Here is a 17,923-nt window from a genome sequence, read left to right as displayed (position 1 = left end):
CATAGATATATAAACGTAAGTTGGATGATATTCGTTTTATCGATTATTTTATAGATCGTTTAATAGAAGTTAAACGGCTCGTAGATCATTTTTAACGACCTAACATACTAAAAGAATTCACATACCGGTAGCGTTCAGTAGTACGATCTTAAAAAAAGAAAAAAAAAACTGTTCACAATAATAATTCAACTCTTCTTCTTCTTCTTCTTCTTCTTCTTCTTTACGCCATACAAACGCAATTAAAACGCCTCGTTACTCTTATACCACCAATCTTTTTATCTTTATCATCACCATATACAATTAAAATGTGTAAATAAATACTAACCGTTCCAGAGGTCAATGCAATTAACTCCACTTTTTTAAATTTATTCTCTGGTTTGTTTTCTTTTTCTTTTTTTATCTTTTTTTCCTAATTTTATGATCAAATCAATTTCGTTTAATTTATCTCAATTTTTTCTAATATAATATATTATTTTAAATAATATTATTTTCATTACATATATAGATCATGAACAATATTAATAACAATAATAATATTAATAATAATCATATATATTATTACATCAATATTTTGTATATAAAACTGATTTATATTAATTGATATAATTAATAAAATTTTTTGAGTTTCGCGGTAATCAGCGCGCCAGTTTACATAGATGACGTGACCGGCTTCTGAGCGTATACTGGTTTTCCGATTTTCAGGTTTTTCTGGTTCTTTTTAAGATTTGATTGGCATTTTTACATCCGCATTAATCTCTCATTTTTAATAATATAAAGAGGTTTGTTTTATATCAAAACGATTTCTTTACGATCTTCCTTGAATAAAATCTAATAAAATTGAATAAATATAAATTATTTTATATTATAAAATATTTATATATAAATAAAAAAATTTTTTTAATTCAATTTTTTTTGTATTTTACAAAAAACAATAATTAAAATTAATGTGATTAATAATAAATTCTATGATACAATTATACATTCTCTTGTTGATTTAAATAAATTATATAAGAATGATTTAATTTTATATATTTATATTATATATATATATATTCTTTTTTTTTTTTGCTAACATTTCTTATTCTTTATGAATCCTTTTTCGGAATTTAACAGGAATAACGTTTAAGTGGTATATGATCCTTCATGAATCAGACAATGGATCTATTACTCTTCATTCGTTCATTCGATCCATGAGTAAATGCACTTTGCGAACATTACTCTCTTTCTCTCATCTCGGATTCTATTTCTCGCGAGTTATTCTCCAAAGGAGAGAAAGAAAAAAAGGAAATGGTAGGAAATAGAAGAAGAAGAAGAAGAAGAAGAAGAAGAAAATAGAAAAGAAATTTAGAAAGTGAGAAAAAGCAGCGACATACCACCAGGATGATGGGGGTGGGTTGGAAATAAATGGAAAGATAAAGAAAAGAACAGGATGATCCGTTTCCAATAGATTATGTTATGGACCCTTTTCTTCTTTTCTTTTTCTTTCTTCTCATATAATATTTTCTCACCACAATGAACCCCCTACCCCTTATCCCACCTCTTATGACATTCACATGATCGAATATTATTCTTCCTGATTGTTAAAAAAGCTTGTTTTTTTGTTGATTTTTTGATATCTGATAAAAATGATTCAAACAATTTTCTAGTATTTTTTCAATGCACATGTGTGTATGCGTGTGTGTGTGTAGTTGTTTTTTTTTTTCATGTAATCCTGTAGATTGTAATCTTTGAGATAAATCCCTGTACATTTTTATCTTTATTATTATTATTATTATTATTTTATGTATAAATATTTCTTTCTTTTTATCTTGTTGGGTGTTAAATGTGTTTAGTAGTTACTACGTTAGTCAAGATTTTTTACATTTCCGCTACTTGTAGTACGTACGTCAGTATATAAATCACTGGCTGACAGTTACCACGCCATTGTTAAAAAAAAAATGTGGGGAAGAAATAAAAAAAAAAGAACAGGAAAAAATGAGCGAGAGAAAAAAACACTGAAGGAAAAGAAAAATAAAGGAAAGGAAAGGAAAGGAAAGGAAAGGAAAGGAAAGGAAAGGAAAGGAATGGAAAGGAAAGAAAAGAAAAAAAGAAATAATCTCAACGTTCCTCTCTCTCTCTCTCTTTCTCTCTCTCTCACTGGTCTTTATGGTATGACCTTACTCCGAGAGAAGTAACCGATAGTCTCAGGTAACAATGGACGATGAAGATCTATTGTTAGAGTCATTTACTACTTGCTGCAATCTATCTTTCACTTTTTTTTCTAAATAATTGTAAAAATGTTATCTCTCATTCTTAGAAGTTGTTCGAAACAATTGTTTGTGTAAACCCATCGATTAAAAGAGTTCAAATATTTCTTAAACAATCATCAAATATAATACAGATATGAAATCTTATTTACTTTTTATATCAAATATTTTAAAACAATCATTATTAACAAATTACAAACTAATAATATTCAAAAATAAGGACAGTTATTTTAATTTCATACAGAACTTTAAAAATTTAACTAAGTACAAAACTAACTGACACAAATTGTTATAATATACGAGAGAATATGTTCTTAATTCTGAATACTTGTCCTTTTAAATAATACAATCATAATCAAAACTGTGGATATTTTTAAACAAATCAAAACTCTGAATATCTTACATTTCTAATCTTATCTCATACCTCATCCCTTTCTTAATAAATCTAAACTAAACTCTATTATCATTATTATTACTATTGTTATTATGAAATATTTAATAGACACAAGATTGCACCAAAGTGAATTTCCAATAGAACAGATAAGACACCTTTGTGTCTTTCCCTTAACGCGTAACTTTACATAATTACATTTATCTCAATAGAATGAATGCATATAAAGAGAGAAGATATATATACAATACATACATACATACATAAATACATAAACATATATGAAATGTTTAAAGTTACCGTCTGTCAATTAACGAAAGGAACGTGCTGATATTAGTAATAGTGTTATATATGTATTATGGTAAATAAGATAGGGTGAGAAAGGGATTGAAAGGGTGAATGGATGCAAAGGGTGTAAGGGTGAAAGGGAGAGGGAGAATGATGCCACTGCAAATCGGGTTTTCCTTGCTATTTCTCAACAAGCAAACCAAATGCAACATTATGAGGTGTACAAGAACAACAAGCATAACACAACAACAACAACAACACGAGCACGTGATAGTATATGGCGTAATTGTGCTCCTCACAGGTTGGCTCGCGCTCTTAACGAGTCGTAGACCTTGTCAGATCCGTTAGGTGCATTATGCTTACGTTTAACACCGGTCTATGCACTATGCTAGTCTACTCGATCCTTATACTTACGTCATTCGAACGTGTTAGGGTATCTTTCTTTTCCCTTCACCACTTTTCTTCCTTTCTTTATCTTTTTTTAGCTCTTCTTTTATGAATCTAACTAACTGTGACTCGCCACGTGTTATTGTGGCTCATGTTAGCCTAAATATGACGTTGTTGTTTAGGTAAAGGTTAAGTTATGTTCAAATCAACTGCAACAAATCACGCAATTACTGAAATCTATGACCAACAGATGGCATTGGACTTACTGGTATCATACAATTATTTTTTTTTTAAATTAGTTAATTATTTTATAAATAAATTAACATTACTGTATGCGAATGCAACTTTGTGTCAAAATTTCAAAACAATCGGTAAAGTATTTGATGAGATTTGCTATTAGATTTGCAAATATAAATGAAATTTAAATTTATATATGTATATAGATAAATATACTTAGGATATGTGTTAATTTTTACTATATATATTATGTATTATATATTCAAATGATGAACATGTGAAACTTTAGCTGTTATATGCCTCGTTAACACGTGACACTCGTATCACATCACACGCCATTACCCTCCTAACCTCGAACGGATTAGACGAGTAAAGGAAGATCAGTGAGAATGAAGGAAAGACAGGTAACGAAAAAGGATTTTACTATTAGGAGTTAGAGTGTTAGGATACATATATATATTGAAGTGAATTGCTAAAGGAATAGAATCAAGTAAATGAGAGTGAGTGAGAGAGAACTGTCTTTCACCATTCGTCTCCTTTCAACTACTCTCGTTGGTTCGTTATCTACAGTTCAACAAACTTCGAATCGTTGCACCTGCAACTGCTAATGGTTTTAGCATTGCAGTTTAAACGTTAGGGTACCAAGGCGTGTTCTATAACCTAACGTTGTTACGATGAATGAGCAGAAATTATTTATCTCTCTCTCTCTCCCTCTCTCTCTCTCTTAGAATATCCTCTTAGAAAATTTATCTTACCATAGTTATATTCTCTCTCTTTTATATTTAAATAAAATTATTTCAATCTATATAAATATATCTTTTTTATATATAAAAATTCAGTGTCACATTGTTGATTTCCAATGAAGTTCAATGATCTTCCAACGAAGATCTTCCTGAAATTTGTTTTTAATTTGCTTTTTTTCAACTTAGTACATAGGATAGTGTTTATCGCGATCATTTGTTATTTTTTATTGCTAATTTAAGGATTTATTATTTATAGGTTATTTTAATTTCTACGTTGTGTAAATTTTCAATAGATGGTGTCGTATTACAATTCAATTATTTCAATTTATATGCGACATAACCTTACTTTTTTATTTTTTTGTATTATTATTTGATGTATTCCATTAATATATAACATATATAATACTTATATATAAAATATATAGCTATAAATATATAGATTTATAACGTGAACGCAGATCGTAATTGAATTGTTCGGTTATCGACGTTTCACGTTGGAACTTTAATCGGATAAAACGGCATGTGTGTGTGTGTGTGTGTGTGTGTGTGTGTGTGTTTGTATGTTAGTGTGTTCCCTTCTCTTCTCTACTTGTCGCAATATCGAAACTATGTGTCGTTCGTTTTCATTCACATTCACAGAAAACTAGACAGAGAAGAGAATAGAAACACACGGATCGGTAATACGAAATAGAATGGTCTCAGTTAATACCCATTATACGATCGAAATCAACGTAACTACGGGTACATTGACTCAAACCAAAATCTGTGCCCATGAACAAACGACAGGCAGCAGCAATAGCAACAGCAAAACACCAATAGGCAATAGGCAATAGCTGCCATCATATTCGTTCATAAAACCAGTTGTGAAAATCCAATCAACGATTTGATTCACAATTCAACACGCATCTTCGTTAATATCCATCTTGTTTTTTTTTTTTGACGGCTATAAAAAAGGCAACCCTGTGAAAAATTTTAAAAGAATACAAATAAACAACGATAACTGTAAAAAGCTGAATGGAAAGGGAAAATAACAACAACAAGAAGAATTTGTTTATGTGATTTCGAATTTGCATTGACTCAAAACGAAATTTATAATTTTTTTAAACTTTTGAACATATAGAAAAATGTTTTTATTTTTTTCTAAATTGCAAATAATAAAATCGAATCTTTTACTGCACTTTGATACTGTATATGTTTCTAGTAGGATTGGATAAAAAGTAGAATTGTATGATAAAGTTGATACAAACAGAATAAAAATAAAAGAACAATGAAACAAAAATCATCAAATATTTGTAAAAGTAAAATTATTAATCGAGATACGATTTTGATGAGCTAAGAAAAATTACAATAATTTGTTTAACGATGATTTTTGATCATTATCAAAAAAGATTTATCTTCCATATAGTTTGATCTTTTATTTATTTTTTTTTTGCAAACTGAAAAAATAGAAAAAGAAAAAAAAAGAAAATGAAAATCAAAAGAAAGGATTGACAGGATGATAAAAAAAAAAAAATATCGATGACCAGATTTTCAAAGTTTCTACCTGTATATTATTTTTTTCTATATATATATATATCTGTGTGTAAAATCGTAGGACCAATATTCGACGTTGTTTGAAAGTCCCATTTTGGCCGAACAATTTGGTTATCGAGTATCTCGTTACAGAAATGGAAAATAACAGCGGACAGTTGTCCGCAGTCGCGTTAATCCTCTTTCACGATAGGGTGGCACAAGGTAAAGGGGGTTGTTAGGGGGTAGGCAGAGGGAGAAGGGTTTGAAACTCGTATAAGCCTTTGTTACGTGCAATGCTTCGTTCAACAGATTGCTATCCTTTTTGACCTGACGATACTTTTCCAATTTCATTCACTATTTCGTCTCTCTCTCTCTCTCTCTCTCTCTCTAACTATTCGTTCGTTTTGTTTTACTCCCTTTTTTTAATTTTATTTTTTTGATCATTGATACGAAACTACTAAATCATTCTAGCAAATTTCGTTTTATTTCTTTTTCTTTTATTTTATTTTATTTTTTTTTTTTGTGACAAATTTTCTTCAACAATTCGCATTGAAAAACTTCGAAATACTTTGTGTATTCGATTGTTTTTTCTTTATGTAAAAGTCACCGATATTTATCTTATATCCCTTCCCCTTTTACCTCACCCTCCATCAAAGTCCTGTAAACTGATTTCATTTTGAAAGTTCATGGGATATCGAAATGTGAAAGCAAGGTAGGAAAAGTTTGAAAATGATACATGTGGGCTATATTATATATTTAATATACATAATGATACATGTAATGGGTTAAATTAACATGAACTTTAACAGATAGAAAGAGATAGATGAAGGAAACTATAACTGACCCATAAAATTTAAATGAAATCTGTTATCATAATTTGAAATCACAAGAAAGAGAGAAAGAGAGACACATTAGAAACACAGATAACTTTAGCAACATACTTGGAATGCAGGAAGCAGAAGAATAACCGAGATATAGAAAGGGTTCAGGAGATAGGTTACTTAAAGACGGGGTGGGGAGAGAAAGATGGGTGGGTTGGGCAAAGGTAGAAAGAGGATGAGAATTGTGCACCGGTGTAATGAGATGAGTTCAACTGAGTCGAGTTGAGTTGAGGTGAGTTGAAGTAAGTTAAAGTGAAGTATATAGTGAAGGAAGAAGGGTGGGGTAGGTTTTGGGCTAAGGGTGGGGGCTGTTAGAAGAAGGAAACACAAGAGCAACGAACGCGTTAGGTTGAATAGTTGGCAGGAGACCCGGAGACAACGTATAAAATAAGGTGGAGAAGTAGAAGGAGGGGTTCATCGTTATATGGGGAAACCCGTCCCATGTTTCCCCGTCCCCCATGGTTTCTGCTCCCACAGCATCCTTCACGTGTTGAAAGAAGAGGAGTAGACCGGAAGAACCGGCACTAATGATGCGGTGGACACGTGCTAAACCTCCTACGTATCTCTTTCTATCTTACCACGTATATGTATGGGTGTTTATGTGTACGTGTATATAGTGGTCGTCCAGTTAAAGCTGTTCCTACCTACTTCAACAACATCTCCCCTTCCTTGATTCCCTTCCTCTCCCTTTTCTCTTCCCATACCAACCATTTTCTCTTCCTTAATCTCTATTCTTCCGCTTCCTGTCTCGTTATATTTCTGCAATCTCGTTTAGATTTATCGGATCCCGATTCTTTCCTTGATAAAAACATAGATCCTTAAAAATGGAGAGATAACAAACCTTACTTTTCTTAACAGTTATCTGTTATCTTCTTTTGTTTGTTTATTTTTTTTGGTTTTTGTAAATCAATGATTTTATTTAACGAATATAATAATAAAAAATATAAAAGTGAAATAAAAATAAAAGGGGTGGCATTAATCATTTCAGGGATTAATATTCGTTTAATAAAAATGCATCCCTCAATGGTGTATTTATAAAAAATATTTTTTTTTCTATCTACCCCTCTCCCTGTTCCATTCGCATCCCTCTTACGAATAATCAGGATTGAATCATATTATTTTTTTTTTTTTTTTCAAAAAACGAGCACACTTTGAATAATTTCAACGATGAAAACGGGACGAGCATCGTCGTAATCATCAAACGTTTGGAAAAAAACGTAGTTAATGCGTTTTCCCTACTATGCGAGTACACTTTTAATCGTGTCCCAACCCTCCCCCAATCCCTTCTCTTTCCCTTCCCCCCAAACGTGTGTAAACGGATGGAAAGAGAAATTGGGTTGGTCTCTGAAAGTTGGAAAAACCCGTTTGCCAGCATTACGGGAACGATTAGCGCCACGATAAAATGTAAAAGGGCTCTTCTCCTACCCCAACACCCACCCCCAATCCTTTCTTTCTTCCTCTTTCCCCCTACCCTTTCATTCTTTTATTTTGTTTCGAACGGAAACCCTGACGACCTATCGATTGATGTTCAGCTTTTTCGAAACAGTTATATAATATGTGAACCTGTTAAGTATTATTTACGTTAACGACGATACAAACTTGAAATATTCATGGGGGTGGGTGGAGGGAAAAATATTTTATCGTTATTATTATTATTGGAAATTATTATACATGAGTTTTTGAACATGTGCGAGTAATGAAAAAAAGTATCATGCGAGCTCATCTGTAATTAAAAAAAAAAAAAATTAAAAAAAAATACATAATACAAATTGTATGAAAATATTGAGATGATAATATTGTTTGATCTCCCTTTTAGCCCTTTTACTATTTCTCTTTCTCTTCTTCTCTTTAGAAATGAAGGTTGATTGGTTGGTTGGTTGTGTTCGTTTAATCGAAAAGTAGTTTTTAGCTTCGACCGATGAGAAAATTGGTATCGTCGTTTAAACCATCAAATACTTGTGGACGGGATGGTTTAAAGAGCGTGGGTGCGAATACACCGATTAAGGTAACGATGCATCGTGATTCTATGTATGTATGTATGTAAGTATGTATGCATGAATCTACGTGCTTTCAACTACGAAGTACCGTTAATATAAGTGGAGAATGAGAGAGAAAGAGAGAAAGAGAAAGCATAATTTACTCTCTATCAACGTTACGTACGCTTCTCTCGATCGAATTTTGCGAATAGCAATGCTAATTTTTATCCCTTTTCACCCCTAAATCCTTTTATCCCTTTTCGCTCTTCCTTGTTTTTTCTTTTTATTTATCTACCTTTTTTTTCATAAATATATTTATTTCGTTTTTACATATCGAGTGATTTTATTATTCATAATTTTTATTTGAATATTAAAAAAGGAAAAGAAAAACAAGAAGTAAATATATCAATCAATAGAACGATTAAAAAATGTTTCTTTTCTTCTTTATTGTTAAACAAACAAATATTTTTATCAAAAAAAAGAAAAAAAATTGTTTAATCGTAAAATACCGTAGATTAGGTGAATCAATGAAAAAGAGAAAGGCATTGAAACCAAACGTTGAGAATTGTCGGATACGAATCGCAAGAATAGAAAAAGAAACAAGATAAATAAAAAACGTCGAACGATAACCGCGCGCGCGCGGGGGGAACTACTTTTTAATAGAATAATAAATTCAACGTCTAACAAGTTGCACGCAAGTTCGCGTGTATTATGTCCAAACCGGAAGAAACGTAGTTTCTATTTCGAATTAATTGATTTCATCGAACGTTATATTCTAGACTTCTTTTATTTTTTAATTTTTTTCTTTTTTTAAGATATAAAAGATTACTTATTATTAAATACACGATCATTATTGTTCCTTGACGTTTGATATTTGATGTAAGACACGTACAAGGTTATTCACCAACACTTCCCAACCATATATCTCCGAAAGTATGATATTAAGAGAAAAGTGGATAAGGAAAAAGTTGCATAAAAAATTCAGGACTACAATATGACATTAGTATATTCTCGCTAAGGAAAATCATTTTCGAGATTTATAAGTCAACTTTGTTTTTTTAAATATAATGTTATTTCTTAATACTTATTTTCGGATAGCGGCTTTCAAGACGAATCCAACGATATGAAACACTAAATACAAAACCTCATAATAACCAAGAAAAACAGTTCGGAAAGTATCTGCACCGTCTTTTGTCAAACAACTGAAGGTTGTTGCAATGCGCACGCAACCCTGATGCGACCGCGATGCCACCTGACGCAGAAAAGCTTAATTGTTGCCGACCGTACTTTATCGCTAATTTTGACCATTTCTGAGCTTCAAAAATATTAGTGTTGCATATCACTGAATTCGTCTTGAAAGCCGCTATCCGATAATAAGTATTAAAATATAATATTGTACTTAAAAAAACAAAGTTAACCAGTAAATCTCGAAAATTACTAAACGTAGCAAAAAACTATTTATTTTTATGTTAAAGTCCTTAATTTTTCATGCAACTTTTTTCATATCCACTTTTCTGTTACTACCATACATTTGCAGCTATTTGGCTGATGAATCACTCTGTATATATATACCATGATCGTGATTAAAGTATATAAATTACATATCATCTATCGTTAATATCCATATATCATTATTATCCATTAAGACAGTTATACAAATAGAAAAATAAATCAACATAAATCCTAATAGAAATCCATAAAGGAAATAACAAATCATTGATTCTCAATCAATCGGTTTGTTTCATCGCGATAACAGATAACACTAACTTCTTAATGTATTCTAAAGCAGATCTCTGACCGGTCTGTCCGTTTATGGTATTATACTTACTCTAAAGATGAAAAAGAACATAAAAGAAGTGATAACGTATACACATATACATCTATATATTTATATTTATTAGTATATGATCCTTAGTTGAAACTGCTACGCCATTGTGCTCTTCCTAGCGTAATTATCGCGTGCGAAAGCCGTATAATGGACGTCTGGTCATGCGTGTAAAAAAAGAAAAGAGAGAAAGATAAATAAAAACGAAAAAGATAGTAAGATAGAAAGAGATAGATTCAGTCTGCCGTACTGTAGGTCAGTGTACCGGTTTGACGCAACTACCTAGGAAGGTAACAACACTTACTGAGAAAACGTGCTTGCATGCACGCACATGCGTGATCGTACACGCATGTTAGAAATGGATACAGGTCTATATATATATATATGTGTGTAAGAATACGTAGACAGTTCGTAGACACAGATATATGTTATATCTTTCGAGTATTCAACATTGTATGTTCAATGTGTCTTATATGTCTTATGTATTGGTGCTAGTTGTAAGGGGGGGGGAAGAGGAGGAATGGGGAGGGGGATTTCTCTGTTGGTATAATACCATATATACAATACTGCACTACAACAGTGTTGTTGCTGATGCTGTTGCTGATGCCACTGATGCTAGTAGCTACTACCAGTGTGCAGTGGTTGGTGCTGACGGTGCCGTTTCGGATCCACGACGTGTTTGCGACACGCTCGTTCATTACACCATATATATATATACCCAATGCGTGTTGTGTCCACCCAATGCTCTTCGAGAAAATACATGCTTTTGCCTCTATATGTATTCTCTTACCACCTCTGACTCATTCTTCTCAACATTACACCGTCTGGTTGTTGCAAACCCCGTTATGTAGTAAACCCCCCCCTCCTCCCTCTTCGTTTCTCTTCCCCCCACACTTTTTTTACCGTCTATGTTTTTATCTACGGATAGAAAACAGATCTCTTCTTACACGTTGAATAAATGATACTATTTCTTCTTATTATTTTTTTTTATTATAGTATGAGATGTTTTACGAATAAAAAACAAATACCTGGTGCAACAATGTGCTATAGGATATATTATTGACATTCTTAGTATATATTTGATATAGTCCCGTTATTTATCTGTAATGTGTTACCAATTTCCCGTTATTTACGGAAATATAATATTATTAAATTTAATAATAATATAAATTAAATTTATAAAATTATTAATTAATATCTTAAAAAATAATAATCTATCTTACTTATCTATATATTTTTTTTTCTATATTAATTCGTAAATTAAAATAAAAAAATAATCAAATATTACTGAAAAATTAAGCTACGTATATTATTAGATCTTTCATTAAATTATTATTGATAAAAGTACAAACGTACACTTTAACAATATTATTACTCAAAATAATATTATATATGGGGTTGAAAGGAATGGGATGGGATATAGGACATGAAAGTAACTTATCGGTTAGTATTTCCTCCTTCGCAAACAGTTCTAAGCAATTCCTGTTGTTCAGACTAGGGGAAGATGGCAAAAGGCCTCTAGGGGATGATGGTGGTCCAGAAGATAAGGACGGAAGAAGCTGGAACAGATTATCCGTTCGATCGAGTCCGTTGAGTTGGTAACTCACCAACTTCCGAGTGCTATGGATTCTCCCTAACAGTCTCCTTACTTCTATGTATATATCTCTTTCTATCTTATGTACACATACATTCATACACATATATACTGTATAATAACCCTATTTAGAAACAGCTTCTCCAAACATCTTCCTTCCTTCCTTCCTACCTTTCAAACCTTGTTTCCTAATCTCTGATAATTTGTGTTTAACCCTTATCCTTATCATTCTACCATTAATACCAATAACTATCTCTAATTGCTATAACACGCGATAATTCAAGATAAACAAATCCTCTAAACGTATTTATTATTATTATTATTGTTATTATAATTCTCTCTTTTAATGTATCATGCCCTTTCATCGTTATCGTGAGTCCTATTCTATTTCAACTTATCTGTGTATAAGTGTACATGTATTATATACCAGTGTATATGTGTGTGTAAAGGATAAATTATTCGTTCGGTTGACCTATCAGATGAACCACAATTTCTTCTTTCTGTTCTTTTCTTTTTTTTTTTTTTGATTTTATGGGGGTTCTCTATAATTTCCTTTCGCCTGAGCGGACGAGTACTTCCGTCACGGAAGAATTCTCTCTCTCTTTCTCTCTTATTTTATCTATCTATCTTTCTATCTCTTTATCTTTATCTATATGCCAGCTTTCACGAGATTGGCAAGCGTATGAGTAATGCGTGACAAATTACGACGTCTCGTCGATATATACCGGAAATGACTACTAATGAAATGATCTCTCTTCATCCATGCATGGATGTTTGCTCAAAGTGAATCCACCACTCCCTTTCCCTCTATTCCCCCTTACCCTTTTCTCCATTTAGAGTTGGCTTAACGGATCCGATATTGCACCGGTAAAGGTAGGACGAGTAATGGTACTTTAACTTCCCCAAAATCATTTCACTGCTATACGAAATATTACAGATATAATAATAATAATATTTAACATGAATATTTGATAAGGAACCTAAGTCCATTTTAATATTAAGTTGCATCAAAAGAGTTTATGGAATTTTTTTAATTAATATTTTTAAAGTAAATTTTACGAAAATAAAGAAGAAAAAAGAAACAAATTCATCGTGCAATTTCAAAGTAAAATTTTTTGATACAATAAACTCAAGAATTTTTTTAGAGTTCACTTTAATAATTTTTTAATTAATTATAATAATAACATTACAAACGTAACATTAACTTAATATTGTTAATTAAAAATGCTAATTTAAGAATAGTTTAGAGGTTATCTAAATCTCTAAATTCTGTAAGTTCTTAAGAGATGGCGCTGTATTTCAATTTACAAACGACATAACCTTACATTTTCTATTTTTTCTAGTATTATTATTTTATATATTCCATTCTAATATGTGTTGTTATAATTTAGTAAATAATATATAATTATACTGAAATTTAATTATAAAAAAACAGAATAACTGAACTTAGATTGTTAACAAAATAAACGATTTAATTCTATCAAAATAAAAAATTACACGTTAACAAGTAACCTACATTTTTCTTTAGATATTTAAAATTAAATTACAATTTTGTAAGAGAGGACATTTTACCTGGACGATTAAATTTCCTGTCACTTTTCAACTTCTTTAAAAGAGAGGGGGGGATGACAGAATGTTACAACCAACGAAATTCCGCTTAGAGTACCGAATGGGTTCGTTCAAAGTACTACTTGGGTAATTTTACTCTCACTCTCTCATTCTCTCTTTCTCTCTCTCTCTCTCTCTTTTTCGATCTTTCACTCGTAAAGGCGACAAACTCCTTTTCATTATCTCTCTCTCTCTCTCTCTTTGTCTCTTTCGTACAAATTCTCTGATTTTCTTCAGTTGCAAACCCATTTCAACATCTTCCCTTACTGAAAACACGCTTACGATTCTAATAGCAATTATGTATATACATATATAAGGGTGTAGGACTAACTATTCTATGAAAGTGCTATCGTTTGACTGTTACCGGTTTACCAACTTATTTGCCACTCATGACCACTGGGGAGAACACAACCCAACCCAACCCAACTCAAACCAATGTGTTATATTGATCTTACTACCAAAACTTAGCAAAAGACTGTTGTTGGCTTCTAACACCTTCAAAACTAGTCGTTTAACTTGTTTTCCTAATTACCTAGTAGTCATGCCTCGTTAAGCCTAAAACTTGGTGATTCATTTTAAAAGATATACGACGATCTTATTCCCCCTGAGTATTTTGCACGGATGCTTGCATTCACGTCACACGTTATGATTTATATAAATGTTATTTATTATATAAAAAGAAAATATAAAATAATAATAATAATAATAATAATAATAATGAAATTAATAACGTAAGAAGATTATTTCATGAAAAACATGATAAATGCAATAATCCTCTTATAAGATATTAATATAATACAATAAAATAATTCAGAATACATTTTTTATGTTTAATAGATCATAGATAAATATATAATATGATTGGTTATGATTGTTATGGTGGTATAATAAGTGAATAAATTGAAAAAGATGATCTAACGATCTAGTATCGAGATCAATTAACTTCAAGTATACTTCTACGGAAACGAGTTTAAACCTTTTACCGATCGATTGGTCTAAGGAAAATGACATCATTAGTCGTAGAAGTTCTATCAAAACAAGATCTTCTATTTAACGACCGTAGAAAGGTGTTGATCCTATTCCACACGTTATACTTCAACCATATCGATTAAACGACGTTTGAATAATCGTTTAGAACGATTTTCTTTCATGTTTCTATCGTATTCTATTAACTGCAACACACATTTTCGTTTTCTAATCATTTTTCACACAATCATACTGATAATACGATATATTTAATAATAAATTATTGTAATTAATATATCAGTTCAATTAATAACTTTAATAAGAGTTATGTTAATTTGAAAATAGTCAAATTAAGTTATTATTGTTTATATATTTAAAATATTATTATAATAAAAAATATTATATTAATTAGTAGATATTATAATATCTATATATTATAATAAATATTATATATAATATTAAAATATATAAATAAATAGATATTAGGTATATAATGATTTAATTTAATAATTATATTAAATAATTAAATTAAATTATTAAATATTTTGGTATTAGTAATACAGATTATTTCTTTTATCTATCTATAAAAGATTTTAAATGAATATATGATTAATTAATAATATATTATTAACTATCAAGCTGAAAAGTTGCATTATTAATGAGTATATTGATGATGCATTGAACTATTATATTATTTAAAATATTTCTCTGATGCTATAGACTCCATTTTCGATAGGAAAATAAAGAGAAGGGTGTGGCTAACGTCGAGGTTTATCCTAACAGGAAATTGACGTTTACTCGTTACGAGACAGGAAGGTTTGTGAACGGTTGAATGAATTTATTCGACATGCATTAAATGAACGATTTGTCGACGTTAAACGTCTACTTTGATTGTTAACAAAAACAATAACAATAATAACAATAACAAAGCTTCATCTTTATAGCAACATTGTTGGTGTCCAATGAAGATCACTTTATTTAGATTTTATTTCTTCATGAAATATTTCTTATTTTGTTTAATTTTATTCATTCGCAATTATTTTTTATTTCTTATTGCTTATTTAAGGATTTATTATTTTGAGGTTATCTAAATTTTTAGGTACTGTAAGCTTTCAATAGATGGCGTCGTATCTCAATTTAATTATTTTTATTTACGTACGGCATAAACTTACATTTTCTATATAAAATAGTATCAAAAATAACTTATATATTTTATATATACCTGTATAAATTTTAAATATTATTTAAAAAAAAAACATATGTTGGTTTTTAGTTAAATAATAAAATATATACGTAAATATTCTATTCAAACCTTTCATTCAAACACAAATGTATGCAACTCATTGAAAATTGAACAGAAACATCTCTGTAAATTTAATATTAACCTAAAATTTATATACGCGTTTAATAATTATTTAACGAATCAAGAAAGAAAAAAAGCATTAAAACGTAAACTTAATCAGTACTTTGAATGAATTTTTGGGTTAACTAAATTATACACCCTCTCTACAATATATTTTATATGTATTATATATTATATATTATATGTATTATGTATTATATAATATATATATAATATATTATATATATATATATATATATATATATATATATATATATATATGTGTGTTTGTGTGTGTGTGGATGTGTGTCACATACGTGAATGCACGTCGTTGAATGAGTTATTTAGCGTTGCATCGCGTGTAGCATTAAATCTATCGTTTGGTTAAAATCGAAGCACGACTTTATAGTAGAAGGGTAGGAGAATAGGGGATGAGGGTGGGGGGTGGGAAGGTGGTGGTTGTATACAGCTTTTCCTCTGCGTAATATGTATGTACGGTGGTGTTGCTTCATTTGCAATCTGTCGGTGTGTGGTTGCAGCTTTTCATGTCGATCTACGATAAATTGTCGTTCTTGTTTGTTGTTGTTGTTGTTATTGTTTTTGAGAGAAATTATTCAAACTACTAAACGGAATTTTTTTTTCATGTTGTTATTGTTGTCAACCTTATTGAAAATGATCCCATTTTTTAAATGAACGGTTTTTAACAAACTTTTTTTGTTTGGAAACAAATTTACCTTTCAAATACGTCATTGTAATTTTGATTCTGTTTGTTCACTGTTTTTTTTTTGTTTTTTTTTAACATTTTAAAATTTTATTCGATACTTTTCATACGGAAAAATTCACAAATGGATAAGATTGTCGTGTAATACTCGAGAGAAACGTAATTATTAGATATATTATTTCTAAAAAAAAAAAAAAGAAAGAAAGGAAAGGTTCCCTTGTTATCGAATTATCGTCATTCGTGGTTGAGATGTATAAAAATAAAAATAAAAATAAAAATGAAAATATAAAAAGTATCACGTTGCAGTCTAGGGAAAATGAAGAAGAAGAAGAAGAAAAGAAAAGAAGAAAAAAAAAAGAAGAAAAAAAATAGAGAAAATTGTGAAAATCCTAGCGTACCCACGGGAACGTCCATAATTCAGACGACAAACGAAATGGTCGCGCAAAAGGGGAAATCGTTCCCCCGACGTATCTATCTCTCTCTCTCTCTCTTTCTCTCTTTCTCTTTCTCTTGGTTGGAATATTTAAAATAAGTAACAAAAATCGAGATGGTTTACTCACTCGTACTGTCTCATCTCGCCAATTTCCGTATCTTTCAATTTCGTTAATTTACCGCTTGTTTCATTTTATCTTTCCCATACCAATGGGATTTACACACATCCATTCATACATACATATATATATATATATATATATATATATATATATATATATATATATATATATATATATATTGTATAAAAAGTTATATGGGGGTTGGAAACATTTTTATCGGACTTATGATATATTTGTCTTTCCCTGTTCTCTTTTTTTTTTAACATTTCTTTCTGTTTGATTTATTTAAAAATAATTTTTGGTTCTTTATTTTTATTTTTTACTATTTTCTTCTTCTTCTTTTTTCATCGATCTTCGTAACAATTTTTTGTAGGAAGAATCGATCGGCACGTTCTATCAACTACTGCTTCCTTAAACCGCGTATTAAACCCCGTTAGTACGTGTTATGCGTCAGAAATTAATAATTACATCCGTTCGGGTTCTATATATATATATATATATATATAGCATAGATTAGACTCTTTAAAAGGATCATTAACAATTATTTACGATCTACTTCGTTGCTCTTTTATTTCGATACAATTTTTATTTTCTTTATTTTTCTGATATTAAACGAGTTATTTAATACCATATATATATATATATTTTTTAC

General features: G+C 30.2%; 1 protein-coding gene across 2 annotated transcripts in view; it reads left to right on the top strand.

Annotated features, from left to right (window-relative positions):
- twin (CCR4-NOT transcription complex subunit 6-like twin) overlaps positions 1–17,923 on the top strand; it is a 246,481-nt gene that overhangs the window by 30,989 nt on the left and 197,569 nt on the right. The gene's annotated exons all lie outside the window — the stretch shown is intronic.

This window comes from Polistes dominula, unplaced genomic scaffold (genome assembly GCF_049000335.1).
Source record: "Polistes dominula isolate Pdom_NZ unplaced genomic scaffold, Pdom_raw_medaka contig_80, whole genome shotgun sequence".
Taxonomy (NCBI): Eukaryota; Metazoa; Arthropoda; class Insecta; order Hymenoptera; family Vespidae; genus Polistes; species Polistes dominula.
This window is presented reverse-complemented; position numbering and strand designations above follow the sequence as displayed.